At 39.4% G+C, this 27389-nt stretch overlaps 1 protein-coding gene across 3 annotated transcripts in view; it reads left to right on the forward strand.

Annotated features, from left to right (window-relative positions):
• Positions 1-3388: 3388 nt before the first annotated feature.
• Positions 3389-27389, forward strand: part of insc (INSC spindle orientation adaptor protein) — a 76065-nt gene continuing 52064 nt past the window's right edge. For 2 of the 3 annotated variants that reach the window (XM_004069393.4, XM_078949251.1), the window contains exon 1: positions 3389-3817. The gene's annotated coding sequence lies outside the window, so the exon portion shown is untranslated. Of the gene's footprint in view, positions 3818-15774; positions 16044-27389 lie in introns of those variants that run through there. The other variant, XM_020703798.3, reaches the window with a different exon arrangement.

Consider the following 27389-nt stretch of genomic DNA (forward strand, 5'->3'; position numbering starts at 1 on the left):
CCTCTTGATCCTTGAAGCCCTCGGGGTTTTATAGCTTTTCTGCACTCTCAGTGTCACACGTCTTTGTCTGCATATCTGGCAGACTGAGCCAAGTTGACACAGAAGTCTGAGGTATGCAGAAATCAACATTGAAAAAGGTTCCCAGCTTATTGAAAAAGGGATAAAACCCTGTTCTGATGGTTCTTGATAACTGATATCTGGTCAGCTTGGTTTTGAGTGGGTGTTTCTTCAGCAACCTAACTGTCCCCACAGAGGAAATTTGAAAAGCAGTCCTAATAGCACACAGCTGCTCTGAACCGGGCCTTTTCATTTCAGAATGAAATACCATGTTTTCCGCTCTTTAACGTTCAAGATTTAATTTTTTTTCAAGAAATAACATCATAGGCCGGCAGCGCCTTATATTCATTCTGGTTCCGGGCTTTATGGACGAGGAGTGAACTGTAGAAGTAAATTTGATGAATTTGATTTTTTTTTACGTGTTCCAAACACGGTTGGGTGAAATTTAGGGATGTCCCAATACGATCCCTTGATCGGAAATCGAGCCTGATCACATGGTTTCAGACATTTCAAGCTTATTATTACAGATAAATTCTCTACTAAAAGTGTGCAAATCAAAAAAAGGATTGCAACATTTTATAGCTGTGAAGCACAGCGGAAAACAGTAGCAGTTTGAGCGGGAGGCGCATAAAAAAGGTAAAGTTAGCAAGATGTTCACTACTAGACTTCAAAGCTCAATAACTCTTTTAATAAACGTTTAAACCTGACAGCTAGCATCTCTTTCATTTTGCTTTGACTCAAACGAAAGCATTTAAAAGAAAAAAGATCAGATGTTTGTTAATTTTTAATGAGAATGGCTGCTGACAGAGATGGCGGTGAGACTGCTGCCAAGACACCGTCTACAAAGTGCAAATTTGGAAGAAAGTCATCACTATCTTTTAAGAATTTTTAACAGACATTTGAATTCCATCTGATCAAAAATGTTCAATAGCTCTGAAGATACTAAAACTACAGTCACCAAAGTTTCTCACATGACTAATTATGACTTATTTTTAACCATATGAATTGCTAGCTATTTTATACAGTTATTAGTTTCACCATTTTTACTTGATTGTTTTTTTTTTCGTGTTGGAAACAAGGTACAGGTATTGTGAACACGCTAACATGGCTAACGTGTAGCGGTGTCAAACTGCTTGTCTTTGTGTTACTAATAAGGTTTGGAGTTCGATTAGTCACAGTTATGTTAGTTTTAGCTGTATCAATCTGTCTTTTGACAAACCAGGTTGTGAATTACGGGTATTATAAATACGCTAACGTGTAGCGGTGTCGGAATGTGTTTTTTAAGGTGTTACTAGCAAAGTAGAGCGTGGCATAATCACAGTAACTTTTGTTTTTTTCGTGTTGCGACCAAAGTTGGGATTTACAGGTATTGTAAATATGCTAATGCCTCCAATATGGCTAACGTGTAGCATATTACAAACATGTTCTAGGCTATGCCTGAATTCTCACCCTATTCCCCAACAACTGAAAAACTATATGGTTCAGGCCTTTCTAGTGCCTGGATTTTAAAACCAATTCGGACACCATGCTCACTACTTTTTTTTGTTTTAAACAGCGGAAATGAAGTAATCGATTTAAGTTAAACTCTAATTCATATGAGTGTTTTGCAACAATCGTTCATAAGTCCACTGTCTTTTGAAAATAAAAATATTAAAGGTTTAATAAAAAAATAGAATTCAATACATTTCTTTGGTTCGGTCCAACGTGTATTGTTAAACCACTAGTAAATAAAGTCTAACTGACTGACAGATTTATCTCTGACTATTTTGTGTCATTGAATGCACCTTATAGTTCATTGTGCCTATATATGATATAAGTTAAAAAATAGAACATTCATTGACGGTGCGTCTAATGATCTGGTGCCCCTTTTTGTATGGAATATACGGTAGTTTATATAAGAGAAACCAAGTTGTGAGCCGCTGTCTCCATAGAGAGGACATGCCCCTCGTCCATTTCCCAGAAACCCTCACCACAAACCCGCGTGAAAACCTCCGGTTTTGGAAGACGCTTCCTTTAAATGTTTCTAAGAGCAGTCTGACATGGGAAAACTACAGAGTTGAAGTCAGGATTCTGCTGGTCAGCCGCTTTTGCTTCACCGGCGTTTCCAACTTTGCATTTTATTGGTTTTGCTGAAACACGAAGAAACCCTCTGGTTTCTTTTCACATCCACAACATTTTCCAGCACTCATGGCAGACAGTGGGGACCCCATCGCATAGTTGATGTTGCTTTTGACAACGATAATACTTATTTCCAATTTATTAAATCAATGATTTTAAAAGTTAAAAAAAAAATATATATATATATATAGTATATAATATACATATATATATGTACCACAACAGATGGTTCCTGTTTTTCCTAAATACAACATAATTCGTGATTTCCAAAAAACCTTTAAATTCTGACTCACCCTGATTAGTTTCTAAATTTATCCTTGTAATTTCTGTAAAATGTTGTTTTTACTTCTGTCATGTGGTTCAAGTCTTTAACTTTTTTGAAGCAAAATATTGTGCCTCACTGCCTGACAGCACACAACCGTTAGGATGATGCCAAAAAATAAAACTAGAAAGCTGGTCCTCCAATATTCCTTTTTAATCCAAATTTATTTTTGGTAAAACCCTGTGTAGGTTTCCAAAGTGGAGGTTTTGGTCTCATTAATTCTGGCTTATCGTGCTGCTTTAACCAGGAAATGAGGTCAAATCTGTGAGGAAATGTGTTATTTAGTTTAAGCTAAAGCTAATATTTGTAGCCTTTACAGTGTGGGGTTTGCATGGTATAGTTCGCGCAAATCTATGTGACGTACAATCGCGTAATAATTCACTGAAGAATAAACATTACAAGCTACAGCAAACCCAGAGCTGCAGGGTCTTCACTGTAATGAGAACCAGCTGACCGACGGCCGTTTATACTTTGAATTTCCTTCATTTTTAAAGCCCACAGTTTTTCCAGGAGGAAGCCATTTCCAAGGCTGAAGTGAAACCAGACGCCAAGGTGCACTCTTGGTAAAGGTCCAGAAACAACCCAAGGCCAGACCCAACATCCTCTCACCTACCCCAATCCCCCTTTCCCCAGTCACGTGTGACTGTGTCTGGGAAGGTAAACACACCTCCACCATGTCAACGAAAACCTTTTTCTTTTGGGGTTGTTTTTCTTCTTTGCTGCCATGGCAATCTCTTCATTTGGGTCCCGTTTCTGTCCCTCCCTCCCCCTTCTTCTCCAGCCCTCCCTCCTTGTTCAGCCACATCTGGAACCCAGCTTCCCATTTATTTATGCAGTCTGTTCTGTTTCTTCTTTTCCACAGCGTTATTTAAATGTTCTTTACCTTCTCTTGTTGGCAGTTTCACTCCATCTGATGAGGTCTGCAATTACTCCTCACCATATCTGGTCACTTTGCAATTACATGCTCCACCACAGAGTCTTACTTCCCTCCTCTGAGCTGCACCACTGCTCATGTGGCAGACCGAAATAGAATAGTTTCATGTCTGTTTGGATGGTGGCCCAGCTGCAACTATGCTCCAGCCTTTGACTGACAGTGGGATGAGGACTTTTCTACTCACCAACCACTTTTAAGGGTGGTCCCAGTCCTGCTCCAAAAGGCTTCGGAAGCAGTTGCCCAGACCACTCTCTGAAACAGAGTTAAAAGTGGGGAAAAGCCAAGCAGGGGACGTAGAGTTTTCAAAGCCAAGGAAAAGAACTGAACTCCAACGATGAGACACATCGCAGGAACTCTACTTTTCAGATGTTAAACAGAAAAAAAAGGTATGTTTTGAAAGTTTAGTCTGCATTCTTTAACGCTAAAAGTGATACTTCTGATGCTGCGTTTTGTTTTTGATCAATTTCTGTCAACTGAGTGAGTCTAAAGCTGACAGACTGTCCAGCAGATACGTTTCAAACAGTGATGCTGCTGCCGTGTGCAAGGTGCAATTGAAAAGCGTACTCAGATTTCATTGGCTGTCAATGGGCCGTCATAGAAGTCAATGAGAAATGTCATGCACTAATAATAATTGGTGATTTCCACTTTGGGGTATCAATAAAGTTCTATTCTATTCTATTCTATTAGTTGCCCCCATTAGCGACCTTTACAAAACCAAGATTTGTAAAGATTTATTCTGATCATTTTTTAAACTTTGCCAAGGTTTAGCTCAATAACTCTTATTACCTCATAACACAAAAGGTCCTGTTCATTTCCAAACAGCATATTTACTACCCCTCTGCATGTAAAAAACAACCAAAAGCATAATCTTTGCAGTTCACACAGGTAAACAGGCCTATACCAGAATAATCCCAGACATGTTGTGAGATTTAAAGCCTCGGAATGAAAAGAAAAAAAGCTGTTCTGCTGAAATTTCACCTAAACCTTGCAGCTTACCAGACGTAACTGTCTCCATTTTGCATCCCAAAAGAATTGTGCGGTTCAAAATAAAGAGTAGCTGATGAATTGCTGTGTTTTGTACCATTAGAGAAACTATTTAATGTACGTTTTTTCCTCTGCTTCATGGCACCGTTCATTGGGTCAGTGGTTAGGGGCCCCTGGTTTACAGAGAACTGATGACTGACTGATGACAGTTCAAATTCTTTCCTCTAGCTGGAGGGGAAAAAACGACAGAGTGAACAAAAAGGCCAAGAATCTAAAACAATGTTTGAAAGATACGTGTGTTTTCAGCTCTCAGTTTGACAAAGGTGCTGTTTAAAGTCTTGCAAAGGTCTTCACAGGTCCGGTGTGGTTGATTTCTGTTTTCACAAAGTGACAAAGAGCGCTACAAAATCATGTTTGGTTCAAGCATGCTATCCTATACAGCATACAGCAACTTTCCATCACTAAATGTAAAGGCAGGTCACTAATGGGAGCGAACCTTTTGGTGGAAGTTCTTCAAAAAACAGAGTAAATGAAGATACAGCACAATGCTCTCAGATGGAAAATGTGTTTTGCTTTTTTTCCTGACTCATTCTGTAGGTAAACATGGTGGTGGAGGTTACAATCGTTTGGAGAAGAGGCCAGTCTGCATTGTGTGGGAGTGATTTTAGTTGAGATGCTACAAAATGACCAAAAAATGACTGAGGCTGGCAGCAGTGTTGACAAAGCAGCTGTAATGCTGTCATTACTAAATGTGATGCCAAAAGAGGAAAAAAATAAATACATTTGCATGTGATAAAAATGTCGGGGAAGGTTCTCATTCCTCTTGAAGTTGAGTCGTGGCTTCTGCACTTCAAATATTCTTCCTTAAAAACTCGACTGGTGAGGCCGCTTGGATGAGTGACGAAACATTTCAAGAAAGAAGTCCAGATGTCACAACTCAACAAGAGGAAAAAATAAAAAGAAAGAGAGGTATACTAATCCTTTTGGATGCTGAAAATGTAGTTGTGCTTAATGTATTCCAAAAGTCCATAATGTTAGAGTTACTCTATAAATAAACAGTGAGGTCTGCCATCGTGTGGTGGCCGTTGTACCACCGGAGTTGGTGGTGTTTTGATGTCATGGTTGGCTTTTTACCTCACTGCAAGGCGGTTTGTGGTGATATTGGCTGCTGTTAGTGAAGTTTATTAGGTTTTTCTAGTTTCAGGTTTTCTATACATCTTTAAAAAAAATAATTTTATGTTTTTTAATTGATTGATTCTAGTCTTGGGTATACATGCAGCTTATTGAGTTTTTTTTTAAGTAGAGAAGCTGATCTGCCAGGGTATTCCTATATTTTTTCACATATGAAGGCGCTCTTGAAAGCCTTAATGAAAGAAAATGTATATCGAAAATGCGTCTCAAATATGGATTAATTCTGGTTGCGTTTACTTTTTTTACTGGTTGTAACAAAATGTCTGGTTGGGAGGTGTTGTGAATACGCTAACGCCGCTAACAGACTGTGTTTTTTTCTTTTTTACCTCACAGTAATGTTGGTTTTAGTGGTGCCAGTCTGATTTTTTACATGTGGAAAACCATGTTGGGAGTTACAGGTGTTATTTGCTAACGCGGCTAACGTCTAGCATGTTACAGACAAGTTCTATAGAGTTACTGTGAACACAGTTAATAAAGTCTGACTGATTGAATTCTCTCTGACTTTTGTCTCGCTTAATGTGCCTCATAGTTCGGTGCGCTTTTTACTGTATATGACATGAGTTCAAACATAGAGCAGCCTTATGATCCAGGAGTCCTGCGCCATGACACCATGATTCATACTACATTTTCTTTGTAAATCTACTTACCCACTAAACTGCAATACAGTAACTGAGTCCAATCCAGAAAAAAAATTAAGAAGGATGAAGGGACAGGTGGTACAGAAATCCATTGATACCTTAAATCCCACACTAATCCTCTTTTGATCTATTTTCAAAGCATCTAAAGTGGTCTTATAGTTATGATTATGCTGCGTTTAGGCAAAATCAACAAACCTGTGTCATTTTCTAGGACATAGTTTCTGGAGAGCAGCAGGAGTTCACTAGAACCTTCCACTCAGAGGGCGGGACTGTTGGTGCAGAGCTACCCTACCTCCGATAAAAGAGCTCTCTGTTTACATGGCTGTCCACTGGCTTACAGCCCCCCACAACCCCAACCTAACATTGCAGCCGCAGCAAAAATGGCGAACAATTTTGTGCCAGATACAAGCTCTGATGAGGAAAACAAAGACAAACATGGATTGGGTAACAGTAGGGTGGTCGACATCTGTTCAGGAGACTGCAGGTTCGATTCCTGCTTTACCTGCCCGTATGTCGAAGTGTCCTTGGGCCTTACTTCTGGTGGAAGGTTCAGCAGCAGAGCCGACGTCCGTGTGTGTGAGAGGGTGAAATGGAGTATGACTGTAAAGCGATTTAGGCCTTTGAGAAAGTTAGAAAAGCATTATATAAGTTAATTTAGCCATTTTTTGGTTTGCAAGTAGTCAAAATGGCTTGGAGCAGGGTGCTTGTGGCCCACCTAGCATAATTTCCACCAAATATGAACCATTACTGCATTTTTCATCTGCTCCTGATTCACAACGATTTGAATTAAGAAATACTCAGAAATGTAATTTAAACTTAATTTAAGCTTGTTCTTTATATATATCCTTCATCATCTGAAAAATGTTACAGGAACAAGTTAAAAACATCAAAACACAATTTTCTTTAGAGTGAGTCTTTAAGAAGGATACTTCACTTGATGATCAACCAACTTTTTGTCTTTGATTTTTGAAAATGAGTTTTCTTAAATTAATATAAAATATTGTTTTTGACCCGCCTACTTCTAGGACCTGTTGGAAATGCCGTTGTGTGTGTCTGGTGTGACCGTTTTCACTGACTAGAATGAGTCCTCTGATGCTACAACTGCATGAGGCGTAACAAAAGCTTTTCATTTTCCACACATCTGAGCATGACTCCACTGTGAGGGTTGTAGATGATAAAGTTGGTTGACTTGAAATAAAAGACGGTTACTGCCAACCATAAACATATATTAAGCGCTATACTCTGACAAACATAGTGGCGGCACATAAATCAAATGGGGATTCTGAGTCAGCGTGCCTATTAACAGCTTAAGAGGTGTGTGTCATGGTTGGCGTCAATGCCACATGCAGGTGTGGTCCTCACTGTGGTTCCTTGCTGCTTGGTTAGTTTCTTTTTCTTTCCTCCTTTGGGGCGAGGAACATCAAGGTTCCCGCAGTAAAACTCTCGACTTTCAACAATCCACACAGTTTTGGAAAAAGGAGAGATGCCACAAATAAATCAGTTCTGCAAAGAAGTAGAAGTGAACTTTAAGACCATGACTGAAGTCAGAAGCCGACTGTTTTGACTTTTGCCTGTCTTATTCACAAGAAACAGTCAAAGGGCTTTTAGAAGTGCTGAATAAACAGGCTTTCTTTAAAGTCTCTGCAAGGTTTTCCTGGATGATCTGATGCTTTCTCTGTTCTAAACTATTTTTTATTTCCCATTTTCCTGTCTGCAGTCATACGGCTTTGCTGAGCATTAAACGTGACCCTGATCGTTTTATTTTCTATTCTGTAAGTTGGCTATAGCTAAGATCTGATCATGATTCTTGTTGTGGTTTTAGGGCTTTGTTTGCGTGTGAGACAACACCTAAGGTCAAGGAAGGGTGTGGTAGGTGAGAAGTAGATGTTTCATACATACTTTTTTAAGCCCCCTCCCCTCATTTTTACATACTGTGCAGGGAGCCTGTGAGAGATAGAAATGAGAAAATGGGACAATCAGAATGTGGTTTGTTCCGGCATCCTACTGGCAATTACTTGTGTGCAGCATTTTAGCATGGTCCATAAGGAGCCAGGACTCCCACCTTACAACATCATCACTTATACGTCACAGGTGCGTGAAACCTATAATATTTCTGAAATACTGTACTTCACGATAAATTTACCACGCTGACGACAATTGTGAGTTTCATTTTTATGACGTTCCGTAACCGTTGTGCTATCTTAGATGACCCCACCCTTACATTGACGTGTTCTCCCTACCATGACAAAGGTGGATAAAGGTGGAAAGATTTCATGTGATCCATGGACACCAGTGAAGATCACAAATCATTGAAGAAAAAAGGTTCAGAGCACTGTCTAGTGGGTCTAGATGACCCAACTCCCAAAGTTAAAAGTGCCTAGGATAGCACAAGGGTTATGGTGGCATCATGAGCCTCAAAGGAACCACAAGACACATGTGGTCGCTCATCTCTTTGACCATCTACGGGCCCGGACCACCCCAAACCCTGTATCACCCAAATGGGTGCACGTGACAAAGGCTTTATGTAATTCTATCTCTGCTGCTTTACATTATGACAAACCTCAGCCCAAGGATATTTATCAGCCAGATTTAAGCTCAGTATCATGTCCAGAATGTCCATGCTCTGCCAGTCAGTATCTTAATCCAATTTCTGGACCTTTCTGACCCGTTTTTATACGTCTCTGGCTTTTTGCCAGTGCGTTATGCATATTACATTTATTGACTCTGCTGACATATTAATTGCATGTGACTTGCCCAACCCTGAGTCTGTATTGAAGCAGAACAAATTAGATTACAACACAGTCTTGGAAGTTCAATGAGAGAAAAAAGAAGTTCTGACGCTGTGATTTCCATCTACCTGCATTGTTTTTTAGAGTTTCAGGTTTGAGCTTTGTCTCTTTCAGAAACTCCTGATCCATTTTTTTTTGGAGATCTCCATGCTATTGTCACAAGGCTATGTATGCAGCAAACCTTTCTTTAACACACAGGAACTTGTATACTTTGTCTATTATAATACAGTTTTTCTACTTCCTGTTATTTATACGTTTTATTTAGTCTTCAGATTTGGAATATTTTATTATCATTATGCAGTGCAAAACCAAATTATTTCCAGCAGCTCTTTTCAATACATGCCTGTACATTTAAGCAAGACTATACAGTAAAATGAAATGTTTATTGCACATAAATTTAAAGTGCAGCCAGAGCATGTCAATTCATGCATTAATAACAATTGTCTGCTGTGTCAAGCAAGTCTCCAGTGTACACAGTTCTTGGTTAAATGAAGTCTCTGTTACCAACCAGGTTCTTTTTCTGTTGAGTTTGTGTTTTGACTTTAATGCTGTGTATGGCTGTGTATCCTTTTTATTTTTGTTAAAATAAAATTAAAAAACAGCACCTATGATTTCTCCAGTTGGAAAATACATTGCTGAATGTGATTAGTCAATAACAAAAATGTGTAAATGATGTGATTCAGACCCTAATAATCAACGGATGCTACGACTTATTAAAAAATTTCACTTGAATAGGTTTAAAAGGGTTCAAACCATCACTCACCGTTGACTGACACACATTAAAACTGTGGGACAATAACACTGAAGATCCTGCATGTGTGGATGCTGCTGCTGTGCAACACGTGCACACCAGACGCTGCTCTGATGTGGAGAGCAGTCGTCTGCTGTAGAGTCACTTTCATAAGTGTGACGACATTTGCGACTTCAGAAGACTCTTCCATGTTTGGCACCCAATTAGGAGAGTGCAGGCATGCCTTTTTGTGTAGGTGGAGCCACAACAGCAGACAAATCCACGGCCCCCTGGATGGGGGGTCAATCAATAAATGACCAGTTGAATCAGAGCATCTTCAAGCTTCTGTTGACCTGCTTTCTACTCTTTGTTCTTTTCTTCCCATCTGCATCAGCTAATTGGGAGGAGGACACGGTTTACTGAGCTTTGGTCTGTTTATCCGCCTTTGCTGCCATTGCTATCTATCTTAGCTGCTATATGCGGCTGAGGTTAGGTTCATCTGGGAGCTTTTGGAAGAAAATGGAGGCTCCAGTAGCGCTGCGCTTTTATTTGCTGTGAGATTCACAGAAGATAGAAAGGTCACCACTCCTCCCCCGTCTTGTGAAAACGCCTGAGGGAATTCTGAGTGGTCGCACTCGCAGTTTCTCTCAACTTCCTTGTGACGATGTTTATCTATTTGGAGAACCCTGCAGTCTCTTCTGTTGTCCGCCTGTGGCTCGCAATAATAAAATATATTCAGATTAAAATACAAAAGGCGTAGAAACAGCTGAGAGTTTTAAACAAATACTATATAAATGTGGACTTTTCATCGGAAGTGGCGGCTTGAACACGTGTTCCTAAGGGCAGTGTGAATGCAGCATCACAGGGAAAACCTGAAAAACAGAAGATGACAAGACCCGGGGAAATTTTGATTTTTGATTTGATTTGAAATGGTTCATTTTAAGCAATCAAAGCAAGAATAATGTACAAAACAATGCAATCAACATTCATATATTCATACAAAGACATAACAAACGTAGGATGATTAGACTGTAAATCAAAGATTGTCACAAAATATCACAATAGCTCCAAACTAAAGTGAACAATCCTCACAAGCTAAAGCCACGAGTGTAACTTTTCAGAAAGACTTCAGAAGTTTCACTTCCTTGTCATAACTCTAAAATCTCTCATTTAAATAAATTAAATAGTCCATTTATAGTCCATTAAACATATATTCCTAAAACCTGTGTTCTGTCTTAAAAACTGCTTGAACTGTTATCGGCCTGCATGTTGATGTATTAAGAAAAAATGTTGAAGAATTATTTTAGCTGTTCTCTGTGAAGAAAGATGAGACTTAAAAATAACATTTCAGTATGACGCTTTTAATCACTCTAAGTATTATAATAGAATTTGCTGCATCTCAAATTAGACACGGCAGATGTAATTAGCCAGAAAAACTTTTCCCAGAGTTTACTTTTCATACCCGAAGTGGAAAAGAACAGCACGGAAAAGGCTTTTTAAGTGCCACCTGGTTTTTTGGCGGTCACACATGGAACATTTTTTGAATAGCTTGGGGTTTCTTGTAACTGATACTGAGTTATAATACTGCCTCCATGCATGTCCCATTTGCCTTTTAAACTAGTGTTGGAATTGTTGTCAGCAGAAAGGGGTTGAACAGTCCCACTGAGGTAAAATACTTCATCTGTTTCTTGGCTCTGATCTGGGCAGGTCATCTCTTCAACTACAACTCTCTCCCTAAATCTGCACTACGACCCAGCCCCGTTAATTCACCCTCGCCTCCTAATGTCAAACAGCTGTAGCGTTGACTTGCGAGGAGTTGCTGCCTTTGCATCCTCCTCCCTGTTGTGTCTGTTCTCTCTACTGTCTGCCACAGACCTCAACCATTTCACCTTGTTGAACCTAATATCAGTTCAATGAAAAGCCCAACTGTGGGGTGTAACTATGCAGCCAATTCATTCAAATGGATCAATTGTGGGTAGGTATTAGTTCATGAGTTTAAATCATAGGTGAGTGTAGGGACCAACCGCTCACTCTAAATCAGTGGTCCCCAACCTTTTTGTCACCGCGGACCGGTACAACGCAAGGCACGTTTACCGCGGACTGGTGGTGGTGGTGGGGGGGCGCTGAGGTGCAATGCAAGGTGTGTATCACGTGATGTTTGATGTCGCGACTTTGACGTGCGTTAAGTGTTACGGATGTAACAGAGAGAATCCGGTCACTTTTCAAAATAAAACTTTTCTTTCGAAAAAAACAATAAAATGGAAATTATTTTTTTCTTTCTGTGCGTCCCGGTGCCAAGTGTCCCGCGGCCCGGTACCGGTCCGCGGGACACTTGGCACCGGGACGCACAGAAAGAAAAAAATAATTTCCGTGGTGGTTGGGGACCACTGCTCTAAATGACCCAGCCCTCGCTTCTCTTTGTTGTACTGCTTTATATTTCTGCTAAATTCAAACTACCTGATCCCATGTGTCCTAAAGCATATATGTATGTTGTAGGACTGTTTAGCCACACAGAGACCAGCTTCAGCTCATTGACCTTAATTTCCCAAAATTGCGTCAGAAACTTCCAAACTTTAGAGAGGGTCCTACTGCAGATAAGATGCCACCTGACATTATACAATTTACCCTAACCCTAAGCCAGAAGTGTTCAGGATTTTTTAAGCTGAAAAGGCCCTTTTGAAATTTCGGCTTAAAGCTAGGTTCACGCTGCCCACGGCAACAAATGTTCAAGTAAGGGACCAGTTTCGATTAAAAAGTCTATGTCAACACCTGTGTGACCTTTGTGAGTTTCTGGCTTCTGGTTCCAAAACACTCCCCCCGTTTACGCATTGCTACACAAGTTTCTGCGCCGGTTTTGTCAACAAGTTTCTACGACACCCTTTTTAGGCTCTATGTACATAACGAGACTTGGATCTAGTATGGATGGTGTCCCTTTCAATTCACAGAAATGCTAACCGTTTGAAAATTAACAATGGACGCCACCAACAAGTCTGAACAACAAGTCTTTCATATATCCGAAAAGATTTGTGAAAGAAAAGGCTGGAGCAAGATTCACTAGGTATGCAACATTTCACACCAAGCCTCTTCCAACTGTGGGTGGTGGACATGCGCTAGTGAACAGTAGAAAAAGAAGAAGAAGAAGAAGTCCTTCCCTGCTCATCCAGTGTGAACACCATAGCTTAACAGACCCTCAATGAACGCGCATCACATTCCTGCTGATGTAGCATAACGACTCAAGACAGTGCAGAAAATCAATCAAATGTTTCCAGATTTCCAAAAATTTTATTGTAGGCACATTTTTTATAGGTCAACTATCACTTCTTACAAAAATAGGGAATGAGACAAAAGGAGAAACTGTTTGACTTCATGCTCGTTTTCTGTTGTACAGTGCTTTAAACTTGATCAAAAGGGGCGTTTTAACAGACTCTTTTTACAGGGTTTAGTCTTATTTCTCTTGGTTTTACTGAGACTTTGTGCTGTTTGAGCGGCTCCACCAAAGCAGTTGGGAGTTCAAAGTCAATTTATGGTTCCCTGAATGCTGAAGTGGAAACCTCTCCGCCCTTGAAGAAACCTTTCATGGTGTACTATGTGATGACATTTGACAAAACCCCAGGGTGGATTCAACAAAGACTGCTGTTTTTTTTTTCTTTTGGAGCTGTTATTACGAGAGCTAACCATTTGTCATGAAAGATATGACTCAGTTCTGTGGTGTAGTCTTTATTTTTTTTAGAATGAACTGCACATCTGGGCTGCATGGTGGTGTAGTGGTATGCACTCTTGCTTCAACCAGTACTCTGAGAAATCCCGGGTTCAAATCCCAGCTGGATTCTTTCTGTGTGGAGTTTGCATTTTCTCCTCTTGTTTTGCATGTTCTCCTCTTCCACACCATTCGGGGTTTAACCTACCTTTGCCCAACAGGGACTAGGATAGGCTCCAGCAACCATGTGAACTTCGAAAGGGATTTAGCGGTTCAGAAAAAAGATAGATGGAGGAACTGCACAACTCATTTATAAAACTTTGGTTTAAACTCCTCAGTTTTCTTTCAGTCTTGGTGCTTACTTCTCTAAATGCTGGACTGGTTGGACGCACAGTCATTTGAATTGTCTGAATTCTGTTTTTATGTCACATGTATAACATTCAAGGGCTTCAAAAAAAACCACACTATGCTCAAAGAATATGTTGCATATATTGTACATCAAGAATGGTCAACTCCGGTCCTGGAGGGCTGCATACTTGCATGTTTTCCAACATACCCTGCTCTGGCACGTTCTAATTAGCTGGACACACCTGAACCAGGTAATCAGTCATGGGCGGGGCTTGGATATTTAGAAATCATGCAGACACACCGGCCCCTCGAGGCCTGGAGTTGCTTATCCCTGATATACCTTGATCAGTGGAGAACTGCAGGCAGTAGATGAGTATACCTATAACAGGATAAAAAAGGGTTTTAGCCTTCACGGAAGCTATTTCTATTCCAAACAAAATTCTTAAGCAGTGTTTGGCATTTTCTATTGTTTTAAAGCAGTAAGCTTGTGAAAATCTGGACCTCCTGATGTGTTTCTGGTTTTTGGTGTTGTGAAGTGTGCCCATTTTGGAATTGTTGCAGTCTGCAGTGCATGGAAGTACAAAAGGTTGCAAATCCTAATTTTGCTTTTTTTTTTTTACAGTCCCCTGCATGGTTAAAAGGTTCAGTCTTGAATTTGTGCAGTAATAGGGAGTTTTTTGTTGTTGTTTGGCAGGTGGGTGAACCCAATAAAACTCATTTTACTCTGCCTAATTCCCCGTTTTCAGAATATAAAACTACCGTTATTACACCTTTCTTCATGCTCAAAGGGTAATGTCAAAGTTTATTGTTAACGGGTCTGAAATGTGGACTTGAGTAGACTAGAATTATCATTTCTAATTGATTTAATAAGAAAACCACCCCAACCCCAGTTGCCATTATTAGAGAAAAAAGTTATAAACATTTAGACTGTTTTTGACAAATTGTTGTTAAAGCTTCTCCGGGCACTCCGGTTTCCTTCCAAAGTCCAAAAACAGGCTTCTTAGGTTAGCTGGTTGGTCTGGAGTGTCCCTAGGTGTCCATGTGTGGTGTGGGAGTGGCCTGTCCAGGGTGTAGCCCGCCTTTGCCTTACAGCAGCTGCGACAGGCTCCAGCAACTCTATGACCACGAAAGGGACATAGCGGGTTAGGAAAATGGACAGTTAGATGTGTCAATGCTGACTTTTTAAACCTTTAACTATCCAACCAAGGCAGTAAAAGGCTTAAACAAGAAAGTCCGTTGGAATTCGCTCACTTCTGAGACCAGTGGTCATCGTGAAGAACTGCAGTTTTTTTTTTTTCCCTAGTTTGTGACAAATTTGGTAACAGGGGTTGGCACCTTGTTCTGCTCAGAGTTTAAATGAGCTCTCGCATCTGTCAAACAAACTTGACTGTCCAAATAAATGAACTCTGGTGCAGCTGGAACAAAGACATAGTGTTTCCAGAGTGAAAGAACTCTCAGTATCTCTTTTCTTTGTGAGGTTATCGTAATTCGAGTTTTCTCTGAATTCCTATCTTTTCATGCTTTAATAGTTTTCTACCACTTTTGTTTCTCTAGATTGACTGGTTTTCATTTTTGTTTGGGTTTTCCTTCTACTTTCCATAAATAATGCATATAAACCTTTTGTAGTGACATCATGCAGAAGCAACATGTGACATTACACCAAAAAAGAAGGAAACAAGCAATCGTCTAGGCTACTATGTGTTTTCATTTTTACTCTTAATTCCTAAAAGGTTATGAAAATAGTTTTGGAAACCCAGTCTGGCACAGAAGACACTTGCAATCCTAAGAGTGATGACAAACTGTTTAGTCAGCAACTTTTGTCAAGTCCCTTTAACTGATTATAGGTATACACATATTTTCCCTCTGTAAGCTCACCTCTAATTATGTCTTTGAGACTCCCTGCCTGCACGCCGTATGGTGTCTGTGCTTGTGTGCAGTGTGTGGTGCCACTCTCCTTGCTTTGCTCATTCACTATTTAGCAGCTCCTGATGTTTTGCTGACCGTGACTGCTCTGGTGTCAGGTGCCCAAAGGATCTTTTTCATTCTACCAGGCTGAGTCAGGATACAGTTCTCGTCTCTCTGGCCTGTTTCCGTGGCTCCCAGAGCTGCTGAGCTCTTCTCCAAAACCTTTTTTGTTTACTCTGGATGTTAAATTCTTCTTGCTTTCCAAACACGAACCTGGGACGTTTGGAATATGCTTGGATTGTTGTCTTGACACAGGCGGGTTCTCAGAAGGTATGGTTGGGTTGTCATCGGTTTTTATATTCTGAATGAAAACTATGGTAGGGACTAAGGACCATATGTTGTCTTTGGGTGAAGCAGTGTAGCTGTTTATGCAGCTGAATGTCATTTTTGGAGTCTCTTTAACCCATTTGGTACATGATCTTTATGTGTGATTTACGGTCTTTTTGCTGTCCTTGACTATTAAAGTGATACTTTACAGGCTGTCTGATCTGTGCTACTGGTCAGTGAGTGAGAGACTATTTCTGTTAAACGTATGAACGTGATCAGAAAAAAAGGACAAAACTTTTTAAATATCCAATCTTTTTTTCATCGTTATACCAAAGGAAAGAACGCCTCCGAACTCTGGCTGCACAGTTTTTGGCCTTACAAGGAAACCTTTTCATATTGTGCAGTTAGTCGGGTTTTTTAAGTGGAGGAGCTTTTCATATCAGGTCATCATGCATGCAGCGGGTGATTTAGACATGCAGGGAAACTGCTGGAATGGAAGTGGTTTAAAAATGGACTTTAAAGTGATTAAACACAGTGTGCACCCCCCCCTCCCCCCCCCCCCCTGACAAATGTGAATTCATGGTTTGTTCTTTCTTGAAAACAAAAGAGGAAGTTTGGTTGACTTGTTCAACGTTTGCGTCTACAGTAGAGACAGAACAAGACTGTGGCTCTTTTGTCAGGTTTGCTGTCGGGTAAATATTTCATACTCATCTTCAAAACCTCATGACTGTGGTGCCTGTCAGGTTCCACAACTTCTTTTTTTTGTTTTACTTCACAGAGACTTACATGATCTATCACTTCTTTTTATCGTATTTTCCAAACATCTGCACAAAAACAATAAAGGGAAAGTTTTCCACCTTGCACCATCTTTACAGAAAGTTTTCTGAAAGCCCCATATTTTCCATCTTTCTGCAAAATAGCTCAACAGGAAAGAGAAAAATGAAATATTTCCTTTATGTCAAATTAAAGGGTCAAAAAAGAAAACTAGAAACTATTTACCATGTTTTGATATTAACATTGCTGCAAAGGACATACAATAAGCTTTAAATTATTTTTAGTTTAGTTTTATCATTTAATTTCTGTAGAATTATTTTTTAATTTCTAAATTGTTTCATTAAAAGGTTTTTTTTAACCCCATAGTTTTGTGTTAATTCTTTCAGGGATAAATACTTCTGGTTTAACTTGCACAGAAACACAGACTTGGCAACAAAAATGCAGTTTTACTGTGCAACTATTCCTGCTTTGTGAACACTGCAAACAAATTTACATTCTCAACAAATTCTAAAAGATTTAAGCTAAACTTTTTTTTTGTGTGTGACTTGGTTTCATTGTAACTTTGTGTGTATTATTTCTTTGTTCAGCTGGTATGAAGCAACACTGAAATAACATGCCGTATTTTCCACTCTATACAGTAAAACATAGAAAAGGTCATGTTGTAAGATGCAAAACATTCTTGGTTTATGTTAAGACAAGCACCTTCCCTCGCCGTGACCTCCATGGCTTACTGCAGTTCCACATTTCTCGAAATCAGGGTTTCGAAATCAAACACTCAAATAGGCTAGAGTCCTTACACTAGCTTGTTGCGGACGCAAAGTTAGACGCCATATTGGATAGGTGGAGATGCTGGCTCACTGCGGTGCTACAACTGCCCAAACAGAGCTGGAAAAACCAGGAGGTGACTTTTCATGGGTAAATTATTACTGTCAGCAAATAAAGGAGAACTTATAGAAAACATTTTAGGAAAATCTGTGTGAGTTAATCCTCAGAATATTGAACATTTGGGTCAATCTTGTGGTCTATTCAAAGTCAACGGTAGCTTTAGACTTCGCACTATTTCCACATTTTCCGGCAGGACCACTGATCTTTTGGTTTTGAAAAATCTTGTAATTTTATTTAGTTATTTCATATTTAGATTTATTTCACAAGCTGCAGACAAGGTTGGGTGTCATTCCAAAATATGCTAACGCGGCTAACATGTAGCCTAGCAGAGACAGATAAGGTAGGGAGTTAGCATGGTCGCAATAACGTTTGTTTTAGTGGTATCAGTCTGGTTTACAGATTGAAAAAAAGTTTGTGAGTTTAGTTTATGAATACTATGTAAGTTTAATACATATAAATTAAGTAAATAGAACCAATTTCTTGCAACGAAAATAAAAAAAAAATAAAGCCTAAATCTTTATTAATGACCTTTGTTCCTACCACAATAAGACAGAACAAATGTTTACTATAAATAAAACTTTGAGGGAAAAGGTGTCATGCCTGTAGCTGTCCTAAATATTTGTTTAAGGGCACCTGATAAGTTAGATTTCATTAAATTACATGAATGTTTTTAAAGGGAATACAATCACAGCAGTATAGTACAAAAATAACCTTAAGGTATATATTCACCATACTTTGTTAAAAAAATGAACAGTCTTCGTAAATTTATATCCTGTAGTCCTCGAGTTCCCCCCCCCCCCGTCTCTATCCAGAACTATAAGTGACAAGACTGTTTGTGCATGGCCTTTTTGCTATTACCTTTGCCGCCCACGTTCTAGCCTCTGCTGTCATCTTCCCCAGGTTTTCTCTTCCTTTTCAACTATTTTCACTTGTCTTTCCAAAAGCAGCCACTTACTGTTTAAAAATAAATGGAAAAAGCAAGAACACATCCGCTTTTCCCCCGTCACATTTATTCCTGACATCACATTCAAGTCTCTGACGCTGCTGAGGCCTGTCATCCACCCTGAGACATGCCGGGATGTTGACAGTGTTTCTCTATCATTAGCCTCCCTGTGAGCTGGTGTGCCGCTGCTGCACAGAGACCAAGCTAGGAATTTTATGTGTCTTCTCGCACAAAGGACATAAAAATTAGATGAATCCAGACAAAAGAGAGAGAACTTTGTTTCCAGCGGCGCTAACTCACTTTGCATCTATATATGACAGAAATGTCAACAGTGTAGAAAGTGGTGAAAGACCGAAACTTAACCTGGTCGAAAATGATTTAAACCTTTATGTTGCCAGTATGTTTTCCAGTTTTTTCTCGTAACAACCTTTTTTTTTAATTGAAAAGTCATTTACCAAAATACAAGACAACTTTTTGACAATACCTGGTGCTAATGTGTCATGTAATTTTACAAATTTGACATGCTGCAACGGTCATTGATTCAGATACTAGATTTGGATTCAGGACTGCACAGTCCCTTGATTGGGGGATTTAGGTTAAAAGGTCCTGTTGAGTCGACCATTTTGTATTCTCGTGTCAGAGTTTTAAATTTGGTGCAAGCATCCACAGGAAGGCATTGCAAACACCTGAACAGAGATGTAAACATGTGTCCATTATTGATGTGTCCATTATTGGCTCGTTAATAATGAAATGTGCAGCAGCACAGCAGATTTTTGCAGACCATTGATTATAAGGTGCATTTAGCAAAACAAAACAGTCAGAGAAATGTAGTGACCAATCTACCCAGAAGGCCTAGAGAGGCCAAGAAGCAGACGATTGGTTAGAGGGATTGACGGGGAGTTTCTCTTGTGAACTGCGTTGGTTTTGAACCTTTAAGACTAGAGATGTCACCGGCAACGCCTAAATTATACTCATTCTTCGACATACTGTAAAACTTTAAAACTATTTATGCAATCAAAGTTAATCAGAAGATTCTTCCAAAGAGAAAAGTAGCTAATTAGGAAAGCTGTTTTTTCCCCAATTCAGCCGATTTATGTCTATTGCGTAAGCACATGGCTGTAAATTGTTGCATATCGGCACAAGCCTACTTTTCTCTGCTTCAGTCTCCGCAGGAATTACATTAATTGTGAAAATAAAAGAAGAGTTACGTATTCGAAAGGGTGTCAACACTGGAGTTTCAAAACTACCGATGTGTTTCATTTACAATCATTTTCTACATTGTTCTACACCCATAAAATACTAAACGTTTTCTTTTTTTTTAGTTCATACTGTTCGACGCAAAGGACTTATCCCTCCCCTAATCACGGCAGCCGTAAGGCTCCAGCATGAAGCGGTGCAGCTTTGTTGTCTAACAGTCATCCTAAAACATTTTAACCAATTTTTGGGCTCCATTTATGAGTTTGAGGTCAGAAAGTGCAACCAGAATTTGCAAATAAGACGCATGTGACAAAGTAGAAATATCTACTCGTCACCTGTCTGTCATAGCTCATCACTTTTAGACACATTATGCATGTAAAGCACAATCACCAAATGTTTAAAACTGGTTTGATTTTTGTAATGTTTCTCACCTTCTCTTCCTGGTGCCCTAGGAACAAAATGGTGGCCAAGGCCTTTGCTTCCTGTTTAATAGTTGGGCACAGGAAGTGGAAAGAATTTGAATTTCTTTGTATACCTTTTGTTGTAATGATTTGAGTTGTTTGTTTATTTATGTTTGTCTTTATTTGCAGGACTTTAACTGTATGATTTACAAGACATTTCTATCTTTTGTTGTACATTTTCTTTATTGTTGTTTAAAAGTGGCTTCCTTCCTGGGCGTGGCTTCCTTCCTGGGCGTGGCCAGCCAATTAACTGGAGCCCATAAAGCGAAGGAGCTCAATGTAGAAAGGGCAGAGCATGAGTGAGCTGTGCATCTAAGGTGTGATAGAGAATAAAAACCTGTTCCTGAAATCAAAAAGTCATCTGCCTCATATGTAAACCAGGCCACTCATGTTACATCACATTGTGACAACGCACTATCCATTTTAGAGAGAATTAAAGGATTTTAATTTGTTCCTTACAGTCTGAAAAATGCAGTAAATGCTTAGCAAACAAGCGCATAAAACATAGGTTTTTCCCTGAAATATTGGGAGCTAAGTTACTATAACTGATGGTGAGATTTGACGCTTTAAACCTTTTAAACAAAACATTTAATTTCTGAATAGGGCATCATTGATTTTTTTTTTAGTTTTTAATTGGTAAAGGGAGGCAATTTAAGGTAATGGCCATTTTCCCGAAGACAGTAGCTCCACTTTCATTCACCTTTAAATGGATCTCAACTTAACAATTTACAAAATTAATGAAATTGTTCTTTTTCTCACTGGCAATTTCACAAAGCTTTTTGCAAATTCTGGCACCCACTAAGAGTACATTTCAGTGATTAAGGTGGATCAGTTAGCCGTCTCCACAGATGACAGGAAAGACACAAAGACAGCACAGTCTTTAAGTCTGAAGCCTCAAAAAACAGTTGGATCCAAGTGAAGTGCAGCAACTCATAGGTACAGTTTTGACTGAAAACCTGTTTAAATTCCATCTTCTTTTTTTAAGTAGAAAAATAATTTAACAAAATTAACAATTTAATAAGTAATATAATTACAATAATAAGAAGAAGTAGCTTTCATACATGTAAGCCCTTTATAAAGGCTTACAACATCAAACACATAAAAATTGATTTAAATTATTCAAAACCTTTGAAGACAATCTCTGCATGAAAAATACACCTGAATAAAAACTGCTAAACACAGTTTTGGGGTTCCTACAGAGTGAGGGGAGTGACAGCAAAGATGGAGGGCTATTTCCCCTCTCTGAACTCACAGAATCAGTTTTATTTGTGGGCTGTTGATAGTTAAAATATTTTACTCACTTTTGTGACATTACTATTTTTCCTCCAAAAGGCTGTATATGCAAACATTCTGCACATTTGGCAAAGGCATCATTAGTAACTTCTAGTGACTTCTGGGTCATCCAACAGATGCGTTTTTTTTCTGGGGAGTTGGCAACAATGGGGGCCAAACGCAGCATTTTTTTCAGATGTTTAAAGGACAAACATGCAGCTTGATGACCCTAAAACAGAACAGAATTAACATTCCTGTATGTAGTTTTCCCACTCCTGACATCTTGCGTGAACCACCTGAAATGACCAATTCTTTGTGCTTCAGTAGTTAGGAGCTCCAGGTCAGTGTTATCCTGAGTTTACTCTGGTTTTTTCATCATCGTGACACCATTTTAACAATATTTTCTAAATCAGTTTTTACAGTTTCTCCCTCCAAATCAAATTTTATTGACTTTGTTTTATTATGTGCATTGGCAAAATACAACATATTATTTAATCTATATTACAGTAGTATATTGCTTAGCACTAAAATTAGACATAAAGATTGGGGTAATAAAAGAAAAAAGTAATTTTTAGCCTGAATATAGCATTCCTCTTTATGCTTTTTCCTTTATGTTGACCGCTGGACAGTGGAGGCAAGAAAGGCAGGAGTTGGCGTGCGGCCAAACGTTATCCTCAGAAATACTCACATCCCTGACCCCAATTACTCCAGCAGTGCTATCAATAAGTGGTTGTTCTCACTGAACAGCTCTTGTGTTGGAGGAGCACCTGAAGAATGCTGAGGAAGCTGAATTAAGGTTGCAGGTATTTGAACTTAACAGGAATGAAACATCATCCTCACTTTGGTTTATATCTATCTATGTAACTCCACAATTGGCAGATGTTACAAACCTGATGCAACGCTTTGCAATGGGATTTCTTTTGCATGCATTTGCTGCAAGTCTGTCAAGTGTACGTGCCTTAAAATAGTTGTCCCGTACCAGTGTTATCAGAGGAATGTTCTCCATTTAAGGATCACTGAGATAACAGCTAAGAATGTTGCCATGTTTGATGAGAAAACTATGCCCCTCAAGATTCTGTTATTTGTATAAACTACAGGGATTTATCAAATAGTACATGGTGTATACTGTATCTGTACCTTCCTTGAAGGCCCAAAGCACTTTGCAGTCACAGTACCATTTACACGCTCCCCTGCTAAACACTGGCGCCAACCCTCCACCAGAGGCAAGGTGTGGTACAGTGTCCTGCCCAAGGACACGTTGACATACGGGCGGGCAAGGCGGGAATTGAACCTGCAATCTTCTGATTAGAGGTTGACTGCCTTACCTATGCTGCACCACGGCCGCCCCATAGACATGAACATTTTCACACTTTTTTCTCTTGTTTAAACTCTCAAAGTTCAAACCTTCATAGATAAATAAGTCCAGTATTAATATGAAAACAAAGACTTGATCGCGATCAAAATGAACGCATTCTGAGATGGAATTCCGAGATAAGGTCAAGATTTTAGACATCTTCCACGCTGCGAGAAGAATAATGTGAACTTTAGAAGGAAACATGCTGCATACTACAATGAAAAGCAGGTTTGATTGATTGTCAAGGTCAATGGCCAATCAGGATACAAAATACAGTGCCCTATCTTCACAAAGATTCAATTTTAGTTTATAAAAATAAAAACTGTAACCTTTTGGGGCGGCTAAAGCTATTTCCCTTTGTAAATGCAGCAGCAGCCTTGTATGGCAGGTCAAGCACAAGGGTCTGCTTTCAGCTGGCCCACGGCCTGAGTGGGACAGGAATGTAGGGTCCACAGCAGTTTCTTTCCACCCAACCACTGAAACAGTACCTATCATGCTGTTTCCATCCCCACATGACAGACCAAAATCCCCCTACATGGAACTATATCTTTAGCTCAATGGCAGGACTGCAGATCATCAGAGTTTACAATGTGAGACGTATCCACTGTGTCCAAAGCCCAGTGGGCCGAGGTAACTTCCTAAGTCTAAGTTTTCTTCAGTCCAGAGGAAATGAATTTAATTGTGAGTAGTTTGAAATAAAGCCAAACTGTGATTTACATTAGGGATATTAAACTTGGAATAGGAGGCCTAACTCATTACAATACATATTCATTTAATCTGGGGTTGACCTTTTACTTATTCCTTGTGGTTTTCCCTCAGTGTATGATTTATCTGTTTCTCTCAGTGATATATGTGTTACTTTTGGTGCAACAGTGACGCTTAACCACATCATTGTAATTTTTTTTTTCTGTCGATTTGCTTGTAATAGTATTTAGCTGTGTAGTATTTGGTTTAAGGAAGAGAGGCATTCTGCCATACCACAGCTGGGTACAAGAAAGAGTTGAAGTTGAGTTGAATCAGTAAATCAGACATTAGGAGAAGCAGGGAGCAAATAAGAAATAGCTGTTATCCAGCTCATACAGGGATGTCATAGATTAAGACTACCTAACCTGAACCCCCTTGCCCTAACTCTAACCCATTATCCCTAATCCCCAAACCCTTATTTTTTGCCCACACTATTATCAGGTTTCTTGAGTGCTTCCATTTTCTTCTGAATGCGCTGACTCCCTTTTGGAGTCACAAGGTTGCTGAAGCTTATCCCAGTTAGAGTTCGGCGAAGGCAGGGTACACCGTGAACAGGTCGCCAGTGTTGTAGGGCCACACACCCAAGCTACAGTCACACCACCCTTGGCAACTCATAATCAAGTGGCTACTTTCAGGGAAAAGTCAATGTAAATGCGTTTATAACTTTTGCGTTCATGGATAACCACGATCACTTTTGGGCTCTAAGTAGAAAACACGCTGCAATTGAACGTAGGTTGCAAGTTAAATCAGGTCAAAAAGGGACAAGGAAACTCACCAAACTCAGTGTTGCTGGTTTATGATGCGCCTGATGATATTTGTTTGTTTTTCAAACAAAGATAAACCAAGGCCACTCACTTGAAATGACGGTGTTCCGCCGTTGCAAGGATGGTGGCACTCAACCAAACCATTTCTGTTTGTGCCCAATTCATGAGATTTGCATCGCTTTGACATTTCACACTAAGCCTCTTCCAACTGTAGATGGTGGACATGAGCAAGTAAACAGTAGCGAAAGAAGAAGAAGCCCCTCCCTGCTTGTCCAGTGTGAACACCACATGCTACACATCATTTCTTCAACGCGCATCAAAAGCCTGGTCTGTACATAACTCAAACATTCTTCAATTATCAGATTCTTCATATGACAACATTAACAAAATACTCCAATGAAACATTTATCCAAAAATTATAAGTTAGTTTAAAGCATTTTCCCCAAAGGAATTTCCCAGCATGTTTCTGGCACGTTTATCCCTTTTATTTACATCTGTGTGTAAGAAAAACATGGGTACTGTGCCTATTCAGAGCAATTGCAGTTCCCTCCTCAGTCAGCGTGTTGTCTTTTTTTCAGACACATTACTTCTCACGTTTACAAAGCTAACGCTACAACTGTTAGCTCTGTTGTGTTTGCCCAGAAGTTTCAGAAGTAACAGGAAATCTAAACATTTTGTCTTTATTTACCTAAGTATTTCCAAATACCGTATTTTCCTGACTATAAGTCTCTGCGGAGTATAAGTCGCACCAGCCCAAAAATGCATTATTAGGTAGAAAAAAACACAGATAAGTCGCACTGGACTATAAGTTGCATTTTGATGGGAAATTTATTTGACAAAATCTGAGACCAAGAACTAATAACTTTCACAACCTCATATGACACAATCATAGCAGACTGTTTATCTCATAATTTCACAGTAATTCTTTCTCATGCTTATTTATTTATTCCTTTCATGAAGCATAATTGGCCAACTAATACTCTGTTTTCATCCTGTATTTGTAGAAACAGTTGTCATTTTTATTGCATTTCTGAGTCTATAAAATCATTGGAAAATAGAATATTATGTTGTTAGCCTTCAAGATCTTACTGTAAAAAAAGGTTTGCTGATTCTCTGAGTCACTTAACATCCTCTTAACACTTAGCATACCTCATACATCAAATTGACCCACGAACATCATCTCTGTTCCTCACAAATGAACATAACAGGAGGGTTAACAATGTTTTTATTTAAATTTATTTCTAATATAAATCGCTGCGGAGTATAAGTCGGACCCCTTGCCAAACTATGAAAAAAAGGGCGACTTATAGTCCGGAAAATACGGTAACTCATTTAATAGAACACATAGACCAGAAAGTTACAAATGTGCAAGTGTCCAAAGTCTAAACTGAACTGATACTCACATAATTTGAATTTTGTGGACATGCAAACAGGCTCCTTAAGCGCATAAATTTGCTTCTTTACAACAGAACACGCCGTTGGCTCTCCTCTTGAGCTTTATATTAGATTTTCAAGATAAGGTCGACTTTTATTTTTTTTTTCCATCCCAGAATGAAAAAAAAGATTTTAAAAAGATTAAACATCAAATAGGAATGGGATTAAATCCCGTTCATCTCACACTGGGGATTCCAAAGTTTGAGGGAGGAAAAGTAAAGCAACGTTAGTCTAATGTTGAAAATCTTTTGGAAATAAGTGTAACTTGAGCTGTTGTATTTGCTGGATACTAGAGACAGAAACTCATGAAACATTTCTAGAACTGATGTACGGTGACAAAAACCTGCACACATGCAAGTTTTCCTGAAAACACATGAAAAGAATAAAAACTGATCCTGCAGTAAATCCTGATGCACACCCAATTGGCTTCTCTTAAGCAACTGAGTGGTTGTTATTTTACCCAGCATGTGACATGGGGCCAAGACAGAGCTGTCCTTTGTTTGACTTGCCCACAACCGGCAACCCAACTGCTCAAGTTTCAGCCCAGACATGAAAAGAAATGCCCACATCAGCATGAAAATTAGCCTGTATATGGTCCACACTGGCCATATGTATGGAAAACTTTCAATGACATCAAACCTGCAGCGCTGATGCATATCTGTAGCTGTGCTTCACATCTGTAGCTGTGCTTCACAACACCTATGATATTCATATTTAAATGAACTACTGTATTTGTTGCTCTATAAGGCGCACTGAAAAGCCCTAATCATTTTTAAAAAACTACAGTGTGCGTTATCCTCATACAAATTCAAATTCATTTTATTTCTATAGCACCTTTCATGTAAAGAAACAGATCAAGGTGCTATTATACAAGGATTCATTCATTCATTCATTCTTGTTATTTCGGTTTTTTATGTGATACCAACAAGGTTAGGAGTAAAGGCCTGTTCACACCGGGGCGAATTTCGCCGGCGATTTTCGCCGACGTTGAACGCCTCGTGACTAAACAAAGGGCACCAATGAGAGTGTGCACACCGACGCGAAAAAACGGCACGCGCCAAAGCGTCAAAAAAAAAAACGCCTCGGGTTTGTTTTTTTTCTCGACGCGTTGCGTCGAAATCTATTCAACCAATGAGAATGGCGCTTTTGCACACGTGTCTGGAGCTTCTGAAGTTACAGTAAAACACAACTTGGGGGCGCTCAAACACAAAACTGCCTTGCTGAGCACACATACCAGCGAAGAAGATAGACGCCAAGTAGCGTCTACACTGCCGCAAAGAAATAATGACGGACATTCTAAAATATCCCCGAACCAAGCACCAGTTGGAGCAACTGGTGCTTGAAATATTCATGTTTTCTTTGTTTGATTCTGACAAGCGCGTAAATACCTTCTCTCTTCTTCTGAGTGAAAAGCGACTTTAAGAATCGTAAAGTTGCGCAGCGCCACCTTGTGTACAGGAGTATTTCTGTTTACATTAAGCGCCATCTAATGTCAGGGAATGAAATTGCATGTTCGCTCGG

This window comes from Oryzias latipes, chromosome 6 (assembly GCF_053564925.1).
Source record: "Oryzias latipes strain Hd-rR chromosome 6, Olatipes_Hd-rR_3.1".
Lineage (NCBI taxonomy): Eukaryota > Metazoa > Chordata > Actinopteri > Beloniformes > Adrianichthyidae > Oryzias > Oryzias latipes.